Source organism: Erpetoichthys calabaricus, chromosome 5, assembly GCF_900747795.2.
Source record: "Erpetoichthys calabaricus chromosome 5, fErpCal1.3, whole genome shotgun sequence".
Classification (NCBI taxonomy): Eukaryota; Metazoa; Chordata; class Cladistia; order Polypteriformes; family Polypteridae; genus Erpetoichthys; species Erpetoichthys calabaricus.
Genome location: NC_041398.2, coordinates 36,201,330 through 36,222,082, shown reverse-complemented (window position 1 = coordinate 36,222,082; position 20,753 = coordinate 36,201,330). Strand labels below are relative to the sequence as shown.

General features: G+C 39.0%; 1 protein-coding gene across 5 annotated transcripts in view; it reads left to right on the top strand.

Moving 5' to 3' along the window:
* The window catches only part of slc4a11 (solute carrier family 4 member 11), a 221,203-nt gene that overhangs the window by 35,258 nt on the left and 165,192 nt on the right, over positions 1 to 20,753 (top strand). For 2 of the 5 annotated variants that reach the window (XM_051928230.1, XM_028801451.2), the window contains exon 1: positions 17,490 to 17,611. The exons of the other annotated variants lie outside the window; for them this stretch is intronic. The gene's annotated coding sequence lies outside the window, so the exon portion shown is untranslated. Of the gene's footprint in view, positions 1 to 17,489; positions 17,612 to 20,753 lie in introns of those variants that run through there. 5 annotated transcript variants of the gene reach the window in all.

Genomic DNA, 20,753 nt, shown 5'->3' with positions numbered 1-20,753 from the left:
ACTGTTAAATGTAGGAAACGTGGAGTAATTTGAGTTCAAATTTTAGATTAGAGTGGTAGAATATTTTTAATAAATGAAGTAATTGCAATTTCCTCATGAAACTGCTTTAAAAAAGTTCAAACTTTTTGTTTCATTTTATATTGTATAGAAATATGTCTAAAAGATGAATGACAGAAAACTTATTTAGTTGTTTTTGAGTTTGCAACATAACAAAATGCAGGAAAATGAAAATGAAGCTATATTATTTAGAGACCTAAAGGAATTAAGTAATATATGGCAAACAAGAACATTTATATGTCACTCAGGTAGAACCTGTAAGTTAAGAAGATATGCTTAAGGGTGAGCATTCAGTTTGCTGATTGAGATTGAGAACAGGTGTGCCGTCGCTTGTATAATACTCACACGTAATTAAAATCTCATGACTTTTTACCAGTTTTGTCCAGTTGAGTTCTTATCAATTATCTGTAGACCATCCTGGCTAGATAAGACTGGTTTAAAGATGAATAAGGGTGTGCTCTTTGCAAAATCTAGCACAGCTTTGGCATTTATATAAGAAAATGCAAACTGAATGAAGCATTTAATTATAGCCCTTTGTATTATTAGGTGTGTGCACCTATAGTCTAACATTCCAAAGACCTATGCATCTGGCGTGTTTCAACAATGCACAATATTAATTTTTATGCTTCTCTAAAATATAGTAATTTTCCTGTACCTATTTAAAGGATATGTGGAAGTGTGTGCTGGAACTGTTTGGGTATTTTCTTCTTGGTCTAGTGCCGATGACGCTGCACTTTAAGCAACACAGTTGTTAGTTCAACCTACACAAGTGACTCAATTTGTATCTGCCCATAAGCTATTTACATAATGTACATGTGCTAAAAGAGTAAAAAATAAATATGGATTACTTATTTGTTCCTCACAAGCACAAGGGCTTACCAGGGCATGAAAATGTGCATGGCTTTACGCCAAGTTTAGATTTTATACATCACGATGTGAGCGGGGAAATGGGCTTACGCAACATTGTTTCTGCTATCTCTCATATGGGTTTCTTTTGTTTTTTTTGCCTAATGATGGCCTTTCATGGACAGCAAGGGCTTACCAGAGCAGTAGTGTAGTACCCTGACCTATAGGGGGACTCCTAAAAAAGTGTTTTCACAATGTATTTGCTGGATCTGCTGGTAATCTGCAATAAGATGCTGCAGATGTTCTACCAGACGGTTGTGGCGCACGCCCTCTTCTACGCAGTGGTGTGCTGGGGAGGCAGCATGAAGAAGAGAGACGCCTCACGCCTGGACAAACTGGTGAGGAAGGCAGGCTCTATTGTTGACACGGAGCTGTACAGTTTGACATCCATGGCAGAGCGACGGGCGCTGAGCAGACTCCTGTCAATCATGGAGAATCCACTGCATCCACTGAACAGTATCATCTCCAGACAGAGGAGCAGCTTCAGCGACAGACTGCTGTCACTGTCCTGCTCCACTGACAGACTGAGGAGATCGTTCCTCTCCCACACTATGCGACTCTTCAGTTCCACCTGGGGGGGTAAACGTTAACATCATACAAAGTTATTGTCTGTCTGTATACCTGCATTGTTATCACTCTTTAATTTAATATTGTCTTTATCAGTATGCTGCTGCTGGAGTATGTGAATTTCCCCTTGGGATTAATAAAGTATCTATCTATCTATCTATCTATCTATCTATCTATCTATCTATCTATCTATCTATCTATCTATCTATCTATCTATCTATCTATCTATCTATCTATCTATCTATCTATCTATCTATCTAATCTTTTTTGCTGATTTTTTTTCCCTAGAACTCACCATGTGACCAGCTTAGGCAGTTTTTTTTTTTTTTCCCAGTGCCCTGGAGAGGCTATAAAATCACTCCCGACTTCTTAAACATGTTAATCTTACATGTTACTTTAGTCCTTCCACTTCCAAAGCCTTATTGAGTGTAAAAAGTGAAATCAGTGAACATCCAAGTTTATTGTATATACAGTGCCTTCCATAATGTTTGGGACAAGGATACATTTTTTCTTGATTTCCTCTGCTCCACAGTTTAAAATTACAAGTCAGACAGTTCAGATATGATTAAAGTGCAGACTTTAATTTAAGGGAATTTGCATACATTTGGTCACACCATATAGAAATCGCAACCCTATTTATACATGATCCTCACCATTTCAGGGCACCATAATGTTTTGGAACATAGAAATGGTAGATATATTAAATCAGTCATATTTAATACTGTGTTATATATCACTTGCATCAAGCAACTCTTTGAAATCTACGATTCATAGACTTCATCAGGTGCTGAGTATGTTCTCTTGTGATGCTCTGCCAAGCCGCAAATGTAGCCATCTTCGCTCCTGGTTGTTTTTGGGGCTTGTCTCTTTAAGTCTTTAGTATATGGAAGGCGTGCTCAGTTAGATTTAAATCAAGTTACTGGCTTGGCCATTCAGGAACTTTACATTTTTTAATACTGATGAATTCCTATGTTGCATCAACAGTAGGTTTGGGATCATTATCATGTTGTAGAATGAAGTGCCATCAAATTAGTTTAGAGGCATTTCCAGGAACTTTGCTTCTCGTTGGACTTTAAATGCCAAAATGTCTCCACACTGCAGAATTTCTCTGACCCTTTGTCCTCATCTTTTGAGTTTTGGGCTTTGTCCATTGGGGTGGCTTCTTCAGTAACACTGATTTCTGTTGAGTTTTCATTAACATTTTCTGTTGTCATTTTCCCTTTTATCTCACTCCCACTCCTGACGTACTGCCCTGCAAGGCTGCTGCACCCAAACATTATCATGTGTGCTGGAATGAGTTACCTCGACTTCCTATCGACCATGTCTTAAGTTTCTATTGAGGAAAAGTTATTTCACAATAATTACCTTTATCATTTTATCGCCCAACCCTAGTGGCAGCCATACATGCCATAACATCCCCCTCCACCATGTTTACCAGATGAGGTGGTATGGTATGGATCTTGGGCAGTTCCTTTTAGTCTCCACACATTGCTCTTGCCATCAGTCTAGTGCAGGTTAATGTTTGTCTCATCTGTCCACAAGACCTTTTTCCAGAATTTTGCAGGCTCTTTTAAGTACTTTTTCACAAAATGTAATGTGGCCATTCTGTTTTTGTGGCTAACTAGTCGATTACATCTTGTAATGTGGCCTCTGTATTTCTGTTCATGAAGTCTTCTGTGGATAGTAGTCTCTGATACATGCACATCTGCCTCCAAAGACTATTTCTGACAGATGTTTGGGGCTTTTTCTGTACAATTGTGAGGATTCTTCTGTCATCAGCAGTGGCGGTCTTCCTTGACCTAGCAGTCCCTTTGTGATTACTGAGCTCACCAGTGGGTTTTCTCTTTCTTAATGATATTTCAGACAGTTGATTTAGGTAATTCTAATGTTTAAACAGTGTCTCTAATAGTTGTATTCTTGTTTTTCAGCCTTATAATGTCTTCTTTGACTTTCATTGGCATAGCTCTTTTCCTCATAAAATTGGAGTTTCTACATAGTGTGACCGAAATGTATGCCAATACTCATCAATGAAAATCTTGTGCACTTAAATAATGTGAATTGTTTGATTTGTAATTTTAAACTGTGGCGTAGAGGGGCAAATCAAGGAAAAATGTGACTTTGTCCCAAACATTATGGAGGCAAGTTAGGTCCATAAGTATTTGTACAGTGACATAAGTTTCATAATTTTGACTCTATATTCCACCACAATGGATTTGAAATGAAGAAATAATAATTACATGATTGAAATGTAGGCATTCAGCTTTAATTCAAAGGGTTTAACAGAATATCATATGAGCCATTTAGGAATGATAGACATTTTTATAAGCTCAAATGTATTTGGACAATTAACTGACAAGCCGTTCAGTAGCCAGGTGTGAGCAGGTCCCTCATTATTTCATTAACTATTAAGCTTTATTAGAATGTCTGGAATTGGTTCCAAATTTGAAGCTGTCACTAGTATTAACTTTCCATATGTGGTCCAAAGAGCTGTCCATGCAAGGCCATCATTAGGCAAAGAAAACAAATGAAACCCATATGAGAGACAGCAGAAACAATGTTGCGTAAGCCCATTTCCACGCTCACATCGTGATGTATAAAACCTAAACTTGGTATAAAGCCACGCACATTTTCATGCCAGCTAAATGCTTCGCATACGCAAGTTCTCTGCTCGGTTTTGCAAACTGGCGGCACCCAGCATCAAAGCAGTGCTTTTGTTCCAGTGTGGTTTCCCTTTCTTTTTTAGATCCTCATCCCTGACGTGGCTTTATCAAATACACTGAAATTAACTCATATTGTTTATTAGTTTATGGCGTCTGATTGTAATTAACCTGTAACAATATAATGGTCCACGGAATGGCCAAACTATTCCAAATACCATAGCTGCTTTAGCGTTGTTCCTCTCAATGCAATACTCAGAGTATTTATCCCACTGTATCTAAGTGTGGAATCACAGCTCTACAGCAGCTGATCGGAAAGAGAATTATTGGTATACAGCATCAAGCACACGCTGCCTCAGCCATGCGCAGATTCTATTGAACTGCTCTCATACAGCAAACGCTTCAGAGCCTTTCCTGTACTGACCTTGCAGTTCAGAAACAGTTTCATCCCAAGAGCTACAGTGCATCCAGAAAGTATTCACAGCGCATCACTTTTTCCACATTTTGTTATGTTACAGCCTTATTCCAAAATGGATTAAATTCATTTTTTTCCGCAGAATTCTGCACACAACACCCCATAATGACAACGTGAAAAAAGTTTACTTGAGGTTTTTGCAAATTTATTAAAAATAAAAAAAACTGAGAAATCACATGTACATAAGTATTCACAGCATTTGCTCAATACTTTGTCGATGCACCTTTGGCAGCAATTACAGCCTCAAGTCTTTTTGAATATGATGCCACAAGCTTGGCACACCTATCCTTGGCCAGTTTCGCCCATTCCTCTTTGCATCACCTCTCAAGCTCCATCAGGTTGGATGGGAAGCGTCGGTGCACAGCCATTTTAAGATCTCTCCAGAGATGTTCAATCAGATTCAAGTCTGGGCTCTGGCTGGGCCACTCAAGGACATTCACAGAGTTGACCTGAAGCCACTCCTTTGATATCTTGGCTGTGTGCTTAGGGTCGCTGTCCTGCTGAAAGATGAACTGTCGCCCCAGCCTGAGGTCAAGAGCGCTCTGGAGCAGGTTTTCATCCAAGACGTCTCTATACATTGCTGCAGTCATCTTTCCCTTTATCCTCACTAGTCTCCAGTTCCTGCCGCTGAAAAACATCCCCACAGCATGATGCTGCCACCACCATGCTTCACTGTAGGAATGGTGCCAGGTTTCCTCCAAACGTGACGCCTGGCATTCACACCAAAGAGTTCAATCTTTGTCTCATCAGACCAGAGAATTTTCTTTCTTATGGTCTGAGAGTCCTTCAGGTGCCTTTTGGCAAACTCCAGGCGGGCTGCCATGTGCCTTTTACTAAGGAGTGGCTTCCGTCTGGCCACTCTACCATACAGGCCTGATTGGTGGATTGCTGCAGAGATGGTTGTCCTTCTGGAAGGTTCTCCTCTCTCCACAGAGGACCTCTGGAGCTCTGACAGAGTGACCATCGTGTTCTTGGTCACCTCCCTGACTAAGGCCCTCTTCCCCTGATCGCTCAGTTTAGATGGCCAGCCAGCTCTAGGAAGAGTCCTGGTGGTTTTGAATTTCTTCCACTTACGGATGATGGAGGCCAATGTGCTCATTAGGACCTTCAAAGCAGCAGAAATTTTTTTGTAACCTTCCCCAGATTTGTGCCTCGAGACAATCCTGTCTTGGAGGTCTACAGACAATTCCTTTGACTTCATGCTTGGTTTGTGCTCTGACATGAACTGTCAACTGTGGGACCTTATATAGACAGGTGTGTGCCTTTCCAAATCATGTCCAATGAACTGAATTTACCACAGGTGGACTCCAATTAAGCTGCAGAAACATCTCAAGGATGATCAGGGGAAACAGGATGCACCTGAGCTCAATTTCGAGCTTCACGGTAAAGGCTGAGAATGCTTATGTACATGAGCTTTCTCAATTTTTTTATTTTTAATAAATCTGCAAAAACCTCAAGTAAACTTTTTTCACGTTGTCATTATGGGATGTTGTGTGCAGAATTCTGCGGAAAAAAATGAATTTAATCCATTTTGGAATAAGGCTGTAACATAACAAAATGTGGAAAAAGTGATGCGCTGTGAATACTTTCCGGATGCACTGTATAAACACACTCAATCAGTCCATCAAGTGCTCCTTGTAGAACTGTTTGTACTTATTAGTACAATCACCTCACTATAAACTTGCGATACAGTTATAATATTGCACAACCTGAGCCACTTTATAAAGCGTGTATTTACATATGATGACGATATCATTTTTAAGATGAAATGCAGCAAAATATGTTTATTACATTATACAGATAAAATGTTAACATCATTTAAATGATCTATATTATTAATAATTAAACATGTGAGGACACGGTGGCGCAGCGCTAGCGACGACCTGGTGCCCCGTTCAGAGATTGCTCCTGCCTTGCGCTGTATTCTTGCTGGGACTGGCGTGATCCTGGATGGATTGATGGATGGAATAATTAAAAATTAAACATGTACTACGAAGATATTTCAATGTTCCTTAAAAGTTTTGAAGAATCGGCATTCTAAGCTTACAGATGGCTTAACATCTATTACATAGCTGATTGTGTGGTGATTGGTTACTTGGAGAAAGAAAAGGAAGGACAGGAATCGGTTAGTACATTTGAAAGAGACTGTACTGCTGCAATAAATTATGGCGCAGCAAGCATTTTGCGGGAGGCAGGAACAATCTCTGGCTCCTGCTTGCCACTATTACTGCACCACCATATTCCCATGTTTAATAACATGCTTTAACTCCTATCATCATGAAAATTATATCAAGTATAGATCTCAGTATTTTAATTATTCAGAGAGCTGTAATATCACAAATGTAATGGAATCTGTGTCCTGTCGGAGGAAGAGAAAGCCCGTTTAAGAAGCACGTAGTGATTCACACACATAGAGCACATAGAAGAACATATACAAAACAAAGCATTTAACGTGCTACTTTAGTTACAGTCAAATGAAAAAGTTTGGGATCCCCTCTCAGCCTGCATAATAATTTACTCTACTTTCAACAAAAAACATAATAGTGGTATGTCTTTCATTTCCTAGGAACATCTGAGTACTGGGGTGTTTTCTGAACAAAGATTTTTAGTGAAGCAGTATTTAGTTGTATGAAATTAAATCAAATGTGAAAAACTGGCTGTGCAAAAATGTGGGTCCTCTTGTAATTTTGCTGATTTGAATGCATGTAACTGCTCAATACTGATTACTTGTAACACCAAATTGGTTGCATTAGCTCGTTAAGCTTTGAACTTCATTGACAGGTGTGTCCAATCATGAGAAAAGGTATTTAAGGCGGTCAATTACAAGTTGTGCTTCCCTTTGACTCTCCTCTAAAGAGAGACAGCATAGGATCCTCAAAGCAACTCTCAAAAGATCTGAAAACAAAGATTGTTCAGTCTCATGGTTTAGGGGAAGGCTATAAAAAGCTATCTCAGAGGTTTAAACTGTCAGTTTCAACTGTAAGGAATGGAATCAGGAAATGGAAGGCCACAGGCACAGTTGCTGTTAAACCCAGCAGGTCTGGCAGGGCAAGAAAAATACAGGAGCGGCATATGCACAGGATTGTGAGAATGGTTACAGACAACCCACAGATCACCTCCAAAGACCTGCAAGAACATCTTGCTGTAGATGGTGTATCTGTACACTGTTCTACAATTCAGCGCAATTTGCACAAAGAATATCTGTATGACAGGGTGATGAGAAAGAAGCCATTTTGTCGCTTGTTGTATGCAAATGCTCATTTAGACAAGCCAGATTCATTTTGGAACAAAGTGCTTTGGATTGATGAGACAAAAATTGAGTTATTTGGTCATAACAAAAAGTGATTTGCATGGCGGAAGAAGAACACCGCATTCCAAGAAAAGCACCTGCTACCTACTGTCAAATTTGGTGGAGGTTCCATCATGCTGTGGGGCTGTGTGGCTAGTTCAGGGACTGGGGCACTTGTTAAAGTCGAGGGTCGGATGCATTCAACCCAATATCAACAAATTCTTCAGGATAATGTTCAAGCATCAGTCACAAAGTTGAAGTTACACAGGAGTTGGATATTCCAACAAGACAATGACCCAAAACACAGTTCGAAATCTATAAAGGCATTCATGCAGAGGGAGAAGTACAATGTTCTGGAATGGCCATCACAGTCCCCTGACTTGAATATCCTTGAAAATCTGTGGGATGATTTGAAGCAGGCTGTCCATGCTCGGCAGCCATCAAATTTAACTGAACTGGAGAGATTATGTATGGAAGAATAGTCAAAAATACCTCTATCCAGAATCCAGACACTCATCAAAGGCTATAAGAGGCGTCTAGAGTATATTTGCAAAAGGAAGATCAACTAAGTATTGATGTAATATCTCTGTTGGGGTGCCCACATGTATGCACCTGTCTAATTTTGTTATGATGCATATTGCATATTTTCTGTTAATCCAATAAATTTAATGTCACTGCTGAAATACTACTGTTTCCATAAGGCATGTCATATATTAAAAGGAAGTTGCTACTTTGAGCTCAGCCAATGATAAACAAATATCCAAAGAATTAAGAAGGGTTCCCAAACTTTTTCATATGACTGTACAATGGTATTTGAGAAGCTAGTAAATTAAACGATTTAAAGATGAAAATAAACTGCATGATTAAAGCGGAAATTTCGAGATTAAAGTTGACATTTCAAGCTTTTTTTCCCACTTTGTGCCTATTTTTTTTTCTTTTCTCTGTACCCAAATAAGCTTTCATATGACATTCAGACGGTGGGCTATGACTTGCCTTTTCACGGCGACTTTGCTATCTGACAACTTTTTTTATTTTAAGCACTGTGCGACTTTGTGTACTTGAGCTTTCGAGTTTCTCCGACACTCTATGTCACTCGATCAACTCTCTTTTGTTGTTAATACCACTGTTAACACCTACAAATAGTGCATTTTCCTTGCCTCCACTTGGTATTCGCTAAAATCCTTCTATTTTCCCTCGTTCTTTTGCCATTGTCCTTTCACAGAACGCTGAGCTTAAGGGCTGTTTATATTGATTTGCATATTCAAAGATGCATAATTCTGGGAGGAGTTTGGGAGTGGCGACAGGCGTGTACATGTGCGTTACTCTTCACGCTGACTGGGATTTATGGAGCGTAAGATTTATGCATCTGGATTTTTTTGTGCGTACACACATTTCCGCTTTTGTCCGTACGCCATGTTTTACTGTGAATTCTACGCACGCCATTATGTATGAGGCCCCAGGAGAGGTCAATTCAACCATTTGATACATTCTTAAAGAGAAGGAATGCACTGGTGAGCTCAGCAACACCAGAAGCCCTGGACAACCATGGAAGACAATTATGCTGGATGATCACAGAATTCTTACCTTGGAGAAGGAAAAAAATTAACAACATTTAGCCAAACCAAGAACATTCTCTAGGAGGTAGGCCTGTCATTGCCAAAGTCTACAATCAAGAGAAGACTTCATGAAAGTAAATACAGGGAGTTTACCACAAGGTGCAAACCACTGGTAATCCTCAAACATAGGAAGGGTAGGGTAGACTTTGCCAGAAAATATTTTTATAAAATTTGGAACATTTTTCTTTGGACAAAAGAAAATAAGATCAGTATGTACCAGAATGATGCATAGAGAAGAGTATGGAGAAGGGAAGGAATGGTTCAATTTGTGAAACATGGTGGAGACAGTGTTATGGCAAGGGCATGCGTGACTGCCAATGGAAGTGGGTCACTGGTGTTTATTAATGATTTGACTGCTAACAGAAGTTGCTGAATGATTTCTGAAGTGTACAGGGCTATACTGCCTGCTCAGATTCAGCCAAGTGCTGCAAAACTGAGAGAACGATGCTTCGCAGTACAGATGGACAATGAGCCAAAACATACTGTGACAGCAAATCAGGTGTAAGAGCCATTTGCTAGTTATTTATGTTACATTAAATGTTAGACTATGCACTAATTTATAGGCAATGGGAGGTTCTTACAAACCCCCACAAGTTCAATTGAATTGGTATATTCTAACTATTTCTAGCCTCTCTGACTTTAGATTTCCTCAGTTAGAGAACTGCCTTGGCATGTGTAAGGCTTGGAGGGCACACAATTTTAAACTGTGCCTTGAGCGCTTTGGTAGTGAGAAAAGCACTATATAAATGTAAAGAATTATTAATTATTATTATTACTTGCCCAATAGTATGAAAGTTAACATGCTCTATTGAACGTGCAGTGCCGTATGTTTAGAGTGTACTGAAGGCGAAGTAAAGCATCTTTAAGTATAGAAACAACTGAAGTTTGACAAGAAAAGCTAAACAGAGAAGAAACATTTTTTTCCAATTTTTTTACCTTTTATTCTATGTGTGTAACCTTTTTTATTTATTCTTGTGTGGACGTTTTACTTTGAAATTTCACTAAATCTTTTAAAATGAACTTTTGGACTGAGAGATTTCTTTCGGCACCCGTTTGACCTGTACCTGATCCTGCCTTACGCTCCAGCAGCTACACCAGTTGCTTTTCAAGGCAAAGAAGTGGAATATTCTTTAATGACCAAGTCATGCAGTTAATCTCGGCCCAATTGGACATGCATTTCACTTCCTGAAGACAAAACTGAAGGCAGAAAGTCCAGTGAACAAGCAGCACTTGAAGACAGCTGCAGTAAAGGCCTGGTAAAGCATCAGTAGAGTTGAAACCCAGCACTTGGACAAAGCGATGGGTTTCAGACTTCAGGTATTCCTTGACTGCAAAGGATATTTAACCAAGTATTGAAAGTGGTCATTATATTCATGAGTACGTTACTTTGTTACAATAACTATGAGCCTCTGAAAATGGGGGGACCATTTATAAAAATGGCTGTTTTTTCTAAATGGCTTATACAATGTTTTTATTAAATGTCTTAAATGAAAACTGCAAGTCTATACTTCAATCACATCTAGTTTGCTTTCATTCAAATCCATTTTGGTGGCTCACATAGCCAAAATGAAAACTGTATCACTGTCCAAATGCTTATTGACCTATTTTGTGGACATTATTGACCTAGTTTGGGGACATTTGTTGTCTACAATTATTTTTCGTCAGTGTCTTTCATTGTTTAAGGACACCATGGTTAGAATACTGTCCATTTCAGAGAATTCATAAGCATTAAATACATTTCTTCTGCTCCAGAGCTTTTACAGTTTCTTATATGGGCCTTTTGAACCAGAAGAAAAGGGCTTTTAAAGACGGTGATCAACATGAGCTCAAGCGCGTGCAGAAGGAACTCCGAGTCCAGCTCAGGGCGGCGAAGGAGCAGTACAGGAGAAAGCTGGAGCAGAAGTTGCAGAATAACAGCATAAAGGAAGTGTGGGATGGGATGAAGATCATCACTAGCTGCAGCTCAAAGCGGGGTACCACCATCGAGAGAGACGTGAAGAGAGCAAACCAAATGAACAACTTCTTTAACAGGTTTGACCACCCTAACCCACTCTCACTCTCACCTCGAAGTACTGCACCCTCCACACATCCTTCTGCTGATACCAGCATAGGAGAGACATCCCCACCCATAATTACAACAGCGCAAGTGAGCAGAGAGCTGAGGAGACTTCGTGCCAGTAAAGCAGCGGGTCCAGATGGAGTATCACCACGACTGCTGAAGGTCTGTGCATCGGAGCTGGGGGGTCCTCTACAGTGCATCTTCAACCTGAGCCTGGAACAGGGGAGAGTCCCGAGGCTTTGGAAAACATCTTGTATCACCCCAGTCCCAAAGGTATCACGTCCTAGTGAGCTGAATGACTTTCGGCCTGTTGCTCTGACATCACATGTGATGAAGACCATGGAGAGGCTGCTACTTCACCACCTTAGGCCACAGGTTCAACACGCCCTCGACCCTCTGCAGTTTGCATATCAGGAGAAGGTGGGAGCGGAGGATGCCATCATCTATATGCTACACCGATCCCTCTGTCACTTGGACAGAGGCAGTGGTGCTGTAAGAATTATGTTTCTAGACTTCTCTAGCGCCTTCAACACAATCCAACCTCTGCTCCTTAGGGACAAGCTGACAGAGATGGGATTAGATTCATACCTAGTGGCATGGATCATGGACAATCTTAAAGACAGACCTCAGTATGTGCATCTTGGGAACTGCACGTCTGACATTGTGGTCAGCAACACAGGAGTGCCACAAGGGACTGTACTTTCTCCGGTCCTGTTCAGCCTATATACAATCGGACTTCCAATACAACTCGGAGTCCTGCCATGTGCAAAAGTTTGCTGATGACACTGCTATCGTGGGCTGCATCAGGAATGGGCTGGAGGATGAGTATAGGGACCTAATCAATGACTTTGTTAAATGGTGCGACTCAAACCACCTACAACTGAACACCAGCAAAACCAAGGAGCTGGTGGTGGATTTTAGGAGGCCCAGACCCCTCATAGACCCCGTGATCATCAAAGGTGAATGTGTGCAGATGGTGCAGACCTATAAATATCTGGGAGTGCAGCTGGATGATAAATTAGACTGGACTGCCAATACTGATACTCTGTGTAAGAAAGGACAGAGCCAGCTATACTTCCTTAGAAGGCTGGCGTCCTTCAACATCTGCAATAAGATGCTGCAGATGTTCTATCAGACAGTTGTGGCGAGCGCCCTCTTCTACGCGGTGGTGTGCTGGGGAGGCAGCATTAAGAGGAAAGACGCCTCACGCCTGGACAAACTGGTGAGGAAGGCAGGCTCTATTGTTGGCATGGAGCTGGACAGTTTAACATCTGTGGCAGAGCGAAGGGCGCTCAGCAGGCTCCTATCAATTATGGAGAATCCACTGCATCCACTAAACAGTGTCATCTCCAGACAGAAGAGCAGGTTCAGCGACAGACTGCTGTCACTGTCCTGCTCCACTGACAGATTGAGGAGATCGTTCCTCCCCCAAACTATGCGAATCTTCAATTCCACCCGGGGGGGTAAACGTTAACATTTAACATTATATAAAGTTATTGTCTGTTTCTCACCTGCATTATTATCATTCTTTAATTTAATATTATTTATTGTATCAGTATGCTGCTGCTGGAGAATGTGAATTTCCCATTGGGATTAATAAAGTATCTATCTATCTATCTATCTATCTATCTATCTATCTATCTATCTATCTATCTATCTATCTATCTATCTATCTATCTATCTATAGGAAATAAAATAAAAAAAAAAACTTTTAGGATATCTTCCCAAATGAATACATTGCTTTCAGTCTTTATCTAACATTTCTTGTAACAATTATTAATGGTGAGCAATCTTTCTCCATGCCCAGCCTAATTAAAATAGGCTAAGATCCACAATGGGACAGGAAAGATGGAATCATTTAACTCTATTAAATGGGTGCGATCTGGTTTGGAAACAGGATTTTAGTGAACTGATCAAGGCTGTTGCTGCCAGTAAAGCCAGAACAGTCCAGTTTTGAAAAGCAAGCATTTGTCTGTGTTGATATACAGAATGGACTATGCAGTATTTGATATTCCTGCCATTGCAGGCAGTTGCAATAGGGTCCTATAGGTAACTTTTCAAACCTTGGTTTGTGATAATTACTTGGTTACTTATTATTGTTTGGAATCACCAGTTAGCTTAAAATGCACGAGTCTGAGATGCAGAATGAAAACCAAAGCACCCAGAAAAAAAATGCATGCTGACATTGGAAGAATGTGAAAACTCCACACAGTGACCAAGCTAGAATTTGTATCCAGGTTTCTAGAGGTATAACACAATAGCACTAACCAATATACCACTGTGATGCCTCTATACATAACTTACACGCTCCTAACAAAGATTAAAGAATCCATCCATCCATCCATCCATCCATCCATTTTCCAACCCACTGAATCCGAACACAGGGTCACGGGGGTCTGCTGGAGCCAATCCCAGCCAACACAGGGCACAAGGCAGGAACCAATCCCGGGCAGGGTGCCAACCCACCGCAGGATTAAAGAATCACTAGAAATATTCATTGTTGTAATCAAGAACACAGGCAGTGTGGACTTAACTGTGGTATGCAGTACACGTGCGCTTTCCTATCTGGGAAGAAGATGGCTATATTTATTTTACTATATCACATAAAGGAAATAATGTGTTAAGAATATTGCAGGAAATGAACAGCCAGCTGGGAGAGGCTATGCATTGTTGCAGCATATTTTAGTTTTGTCCTTCATCTGCATTAAATACCTTTGTTTACAAACAATAATTAACAGACAATAAGCACTAGTACAAAAATAATGTGTCCTTAAGAGGATTCATTAATAAAATAACAACTTATTCAGTATAGGAGTCCAATTAATGATAAGAATTTACATCCCATTAAAAATGGGTTTGAACAGAGGTACTCCAGGACCAAAAGGACCAAGTATGGATTATAGGGTTATTATTGTACTACTATGTTTTGTTTAATATACTTTTCTCAAATCCACCTAACCAGAATCACAAGGATCCTGGAGCCTATTTTAATATAATCAATTAGGAGCCAGTCTTGGATAGAATACCAGTCTATGGCAGATCCCATATATGTACATACACACACACTGCCCAAATTTAGTGTCTTTGTGTAATAACTTGCTTGCCTTTGAGCTGTGGTTGGAACGTGCGCCAACGTACAATGAAAGATGTTATATAAAATGAATATTGAGTAACATTTTCTTAAGGACAAAATGTAATACATTAGTTTTTGATTTGTGTCCTATGATTTGCCACCCTGTGGTAACCTCTTGGGATACATAAATTAATGATATGGTGGAATAGAGAACAGCGGTTTTTGCTCCTGTCAAACTGTTTCAGGCACCTCCGTTTTTAAAGTAAGCCTGGTCATCCTCTGCTTTGAATTTTCTCATTGTCTCCATAATCTGACTCTCTGCAACAATAAACAGGGACAGAACAAAGATGGATAGATAACTAAATTATTTTTAACCAGACAAAACTGCACATTTTTAAATAATTAAATTAAAGGAGGAGCAGGGGAATAATTGAGGCAATGTACTGCTGAAGGAATGTAAAGAAATTTTTTGTCCTGAGTAATAAAACATTTAATAACAGAATATTACCTTAACAGTATTTACGACTCTGTTTTCAAAAACACTGGGGTGTTGTATAAAATGCAAGTAAAAACAGAACGTGATGACCATGTAAACTGTGTATTTAATCAAAAATAGTAAAAAGACAGGAGATAAAATGTTGAAACTGAAATTTTATTGTTTTTTGAAAAATATATGCTCATTTTGAATTTGATGCCTTGATGTTTTTTCTGGTCTTCTTAGAGGGTCAAGGCTGGGGGGCTGTCAAGAGGCAGGGGCTGTTAAAGCACATTGCGGCACTTCTTGTTTGATTTTGGGCTATACAAAAAATAAATTGTATTGTATATCCGGTAAACCAAACACAGGGGTTGGCGAGCGAAGCGAGCTGGGGGCAGAGCCCCCTAGTCTTGCTAAAAAAAAAACTAAGTTACACCTGAAAAAGATGTCTGAATGGCAGCATAGTTTGCTCCAAAATCCTGATATATCATTCAGCATTAATATTGCCTGCCCAGATGTGCAAGCTACCCATGCCAGGTGCACTGTTGCACCTCCATACCATCACAGGTGCTAGCTTTTGAAATGCTACAATCCAGATGGTTCCTCTCCTCTTTAGCCCTGAGAATTCCATTTTTATTTCTGAAAGACTCTGCCTGTCTGGGATGCTCTTTTTATACCCCATCATCTTACTGCCTGGTCTTTTGCCAATTAACCTAATTAGTTGTGAGAAGTTCCACATTGTGTTTTTTTAGCATTACACAACTATTACAGTCTTTTGTTATCCAACTTTTTTGAAATGCATTGCTGGCATCAAATATAAAATGAACATACTGTATATTTTTCATTGAACAATAAAATGTCTAAGTTTCAAAATCTGATATGTTGTCTTTGGTCTTTTTTCAGTTAAATTTAGTGATTTGTAAATCATCACATTCTGTTTTTACTTATATTTTATACAGCATTCCAGTTTTTTTTTCTTGGGAAACTTGGTAATGCACGGGGAGTCCTTGTTTGTTGCATTACTCACAGAGGAGAACTGCCCCAGTAACTGACACACAGCTTAATACAGAAGCCTAGTGGAACATATTATCACCCATGAACAGAACCATACAGTAAATTGCATATTTTGTTTTCTTTTTAATGTATGTTATTTCATTTTGCTAGTTTATTGATGTCATTAGCACAGATGATGGCCTTGTTTTGAAAGACTGACTACGGCCACATATTGCTGTTAGTGTGGGGAACTAATGTAAATGTAAGATGGATATGCAGAGCATCTCCTTCATAAAAATATGGTCATTCCTTCAGTTGTGACTCTTTTTATTTATTAAGAACATTCATCCATTTTCTCATCCCAGTTGTTACTTACAAGGTAACCCCGAGCTTAACATGGCAGCTTCACGTGCAAGGTAGGAAACAGCCTTGGAAGGGACACCAGTTTGGCAGGGTATGTTCATATGAATATCCACAAGGCAAATTTGGATAACATGCATGACTTTTTGGGATGGTTGAAAGCCACTGCACCTGAGGTAAACTCTTGCAAATAAGTGTAGAAAACATACTGTAACCATTTTTGGATTTGAATCTCAAAACTAAATGGACGCAGCACTAATTACTAATATTAACATAAAAAGTCAAGAGCATTTAGCTTGTTTAGATCTGGCAGCTGATATGGATGGAGTTTTATTTGGTTGATATTAACAGCCTTTAAATCAGTAATAATTATTACTGATATGATAATAATGAAAGCCTTCAGAAGTGTACTGTAGCCATATAAATATGTGTATTTTGTATTTTGGGTGAGGGAGATTCCCTTGATTATATATGTTATTATTCTGTTTTCAAGGACCTTTGTATTTCTTGATTAGCAAGAGGGGTTTTGAATAAGAACAAATGACTAAGAGGCAGGGGTTGAGAAGAGTTAAAATATAAAATGTGTTTAGGTTCACATTGGAAACAAGATTTTTAGTCCTGTAAACATGTAATCTGAGAGATGTGCTGCATTGTAAAGTATAGATTTACATAACCAAACCTGACACCTAGAAATTTCACATGACAATATCAGTGTCACTCACACCCGCCCCACCCCCTGTTAAGTTTATACCCCCCTTGTGTTGGATGTACTGACAGCCCTGGTACTGGTACATTGTTAATTCTCTCCCATGGTAGAAGTGTTCACTTGTAATAATGCCCTGACACTAACAGATAGGCATACAGGCATTAGGACCCAGAAGGCTTTATGTTCAGCCCCTCCCTGTGTTCTTCAATTCATGTTGATGTTGAACATCACAAGTTCCAGTTTTACTCAGCTGCAGAGACAATTCTTCTAAGACAGTGTCTAAAGTGTAGACACAGAACACAGGAAGGAAAAAAGAGGATGAGGGTACTGTAATGGATTAACTAGCATCTACTGCTGTTCTGCACTTTGAGGCACCAGGTAAGTGTAGAGTCACAAGGAGTCCCCTCAGCATAACTATAGAGTGTTAAAAAAGAGAATCTAGTTCTGTACAGGAGGAATAGCAAAAAAAAAGATAGCAAGGGAAGATAAAAAAGAGTTTCTTGTGGTTTTGCTGTAATGCATTTGTCTCCTACTGCTAATTTTGGGTGAAATGCTTTCACCTGCATGAAACTACCGGCTTTATCAGAGATTGTCAAGGGATATACATCAGCTATTCATATTTTTTATTAGGCTGACTCTCTAGTCAAAGTAGGTACACATCATACTGTCATACAGTAAATCCTGAGAAATAACATAGTTGTTCAAAAACCTGAGGTGCAAATGCTTCTTTAATGGCTTTATTCTCTATAGTGCTGCAACTATTTGTTTCAAGGGGTGCAATTACAAAATGTGGTCATTGTTTGCTGTACATATGGTGAACCTGTGCATAATATTGCCACACAGAGTCCTCAGTTTAAATCTGTATCTGCATGTTTTTTTTTTTTCTCTGGGCATACAGATCTGCTGTTAGGGTTGATTTGAGGTTTTAAATTGTCTCAGTAACCCAAGGAACATGTGTGTGGCTATGCACTGTGATGCTCTGGCATCATCCTACTCAGGTTTGTTTTGTGCCTTGCATTCGTTACTGTTGAGATAGGCTCAAGCTCCCCCAAAAACCCTTAATTAAATAAGTAATTTGGAATATGTGTTATTTCTTTCAAATCAAAGTACGCATGACATTTTCTGTTAATACTTGATTAGTTCTGCAACCACATCTTTACATCAAGGGTGAGACTGGCATTGTTTTGGTACCAGATCTTTAAAAATGAGATGTAGATTACTTTGTCATGCAGGCATTTACCTTAGTGTATGGATAGTATTTGCAATAGACACTACAGTCAGTGATGATGCTTAGGTGAGTAAAATCAAAGAAAATTTTGCAACCATTTTATTTTTACTATTGAAGACACTGGCTCAGCCTATTTATAAGAAATATATAAAGAGTAAACACTCAGCTTGGTGTTATAACCAGTTCTTTATAAATTAGATCGGAACCACAATCAGTTATAAAAAAAAAAAAAAAGGGGGCAGGAAGTTTTTCAGTAATTAATGGAAACTTCAGTAAACACAACAGTAGTAATGAAAAAAGCCCTTTCCTAAAATTCAGTTTTATTTAAAGCTAGTTCTTTTAAAATTAAGGTGTAAATTAAGTTTCAATTTATCCTGATGAATTTTTAAAATGTGTTCTGTTATATTATTTACTGTCTAAAGTGGCTTGTTACAGTGCTATATGAAATAAATATTGATTAGATGATAGAAAGCCTTTTCAGTAATATGTAAGATGTAAGTAATGGTTTCAGTACATACCCAACTTGGTACTTCACCTACAGTAGTTAATTAAAATGGAGCTATGGTATCGTGCAAGTATCACAAGGAATTCTAAAAGAATGAAGATCCAATATCTTCATTAATTACTGTGTTCTGTAGATATTTCTTTTTCGTAGAAGAGCAAATGGTTCTTTAAAGTGGAGGTACACGTTGTCCTTAGTGAACATCCTGCAGACAATGTAGTATTTCTAGTAATCTAAGGAATGGATGTATTTTCAGTGAATGACAAATAGATGGTCAGCGGTATTGAGTCACTGACTACTATGCTGTCTAATTTTTAATAATTAATGTATAAGTTGTTTGTAATGTGCAAAGATTCAGGAGAGAGTAATGAAAAAAACAGTGCATTAAGGCCTAAGTTTTCTTTGAAGCCATGGTCTGAATACTGTGTTGCTGTGCTATATTAATCTTACTGTGAAATGTATAGTATATGGTGGCATGGTACCTCAATAGTCAAAAAATGTTTTAAGGAATAACCTTTTTTGTTTAGTCCTATTTACATGAAAAAAATTAACATAAAATTTGACTTCTCCATTGCATCATCATCCGCACTGTCCCAGTTAGTTAGTTTTCTCCACTCTCTGTGGTCCAGGGCATCCACTGGGGTGAGTCCTATTCTTTTAATTTTATCCAGCTATACATCCACTGCTGTCTTCTTTGGCCTCCATGAGGGCCTTATTTTCTCCTCTCTTCCACCTCCTTCATGATGCACCTCTTTATCCCATCATCCTCTGCCTTTCCGTCTACCTTAATCTGTTTCTCCGGAAACAGAGTGTCAAATTCACACAAATTTTCCCTTGTAAGTATAAAAGGAGATGGACGGGTGTTCCATCTAGGTTTGAGGAAATGTTGCTACCTGGAAGGGCAACCTTGTTGGGGACCTTGTGTGCTGCCAGGGTGTGCTGTGGGGAGAGGATCTTCCTGTTATGGGCAATATCTGCGTTACCCAGAAGTATTTCCATCATGCAATGCACTGGAAGTACTCCTGGGTCCTGGATAAAAGGAGGCATCTCTCCTCACTCAGGGAGTCCTAGTCGGGAGGTAGAGGACAAGGCTTGCTTGGAGGAGACTGGAGGAAGTATTATATTGGATGGAGACAGTGATTTGTGTAAAAGGGAGAACTTGTGGAAGGTATTTAGTAAAATAAATCAGATAGTATGGAACATAAAATCAAAGTGCATTCATACAGATTTTGATTCCATGTTTCTGAAGAGAGTGTTGCAAAGTAATATTTTATTATTAAAATAGAGTTTAATTTACATAGCACCTTTTTAGTTTACTAAATTTGTAATTTAATAGTACTTAATAGTACTGATAGTATAGTGTCTCCCTTACATTGTTTAAAGCATTTGTGATTTACAGAAGGGTTTTGACGCATTACTATTATGCTGGTCATTTCAAATCATCAAGTTTACTTTTTTGCCTTGAAATATTGTGTACCACAGATACTGTGGCCTATCTAAGAACACTTCCTCCAAAGCACCTGCCATCTGTGCAGCTGTCATATCCAAATTATGCTGTATTTAGAAAGATTTTACCCAGCATCTTTGGTCTACCCCAATTCTTTAAAACACTTTTAAATGTGATAGCTTGGTAAATGACTGCTGATTTACTGTGGGAAAAAATGCAATCCAAACAGTAATTTTTCCACTTCAGATTCTAAGGATAAACTCCAATATAGGCTACCAGGTTATATATATATGTGTGTATATATATATATATATATATATATATATATATATATATATATATA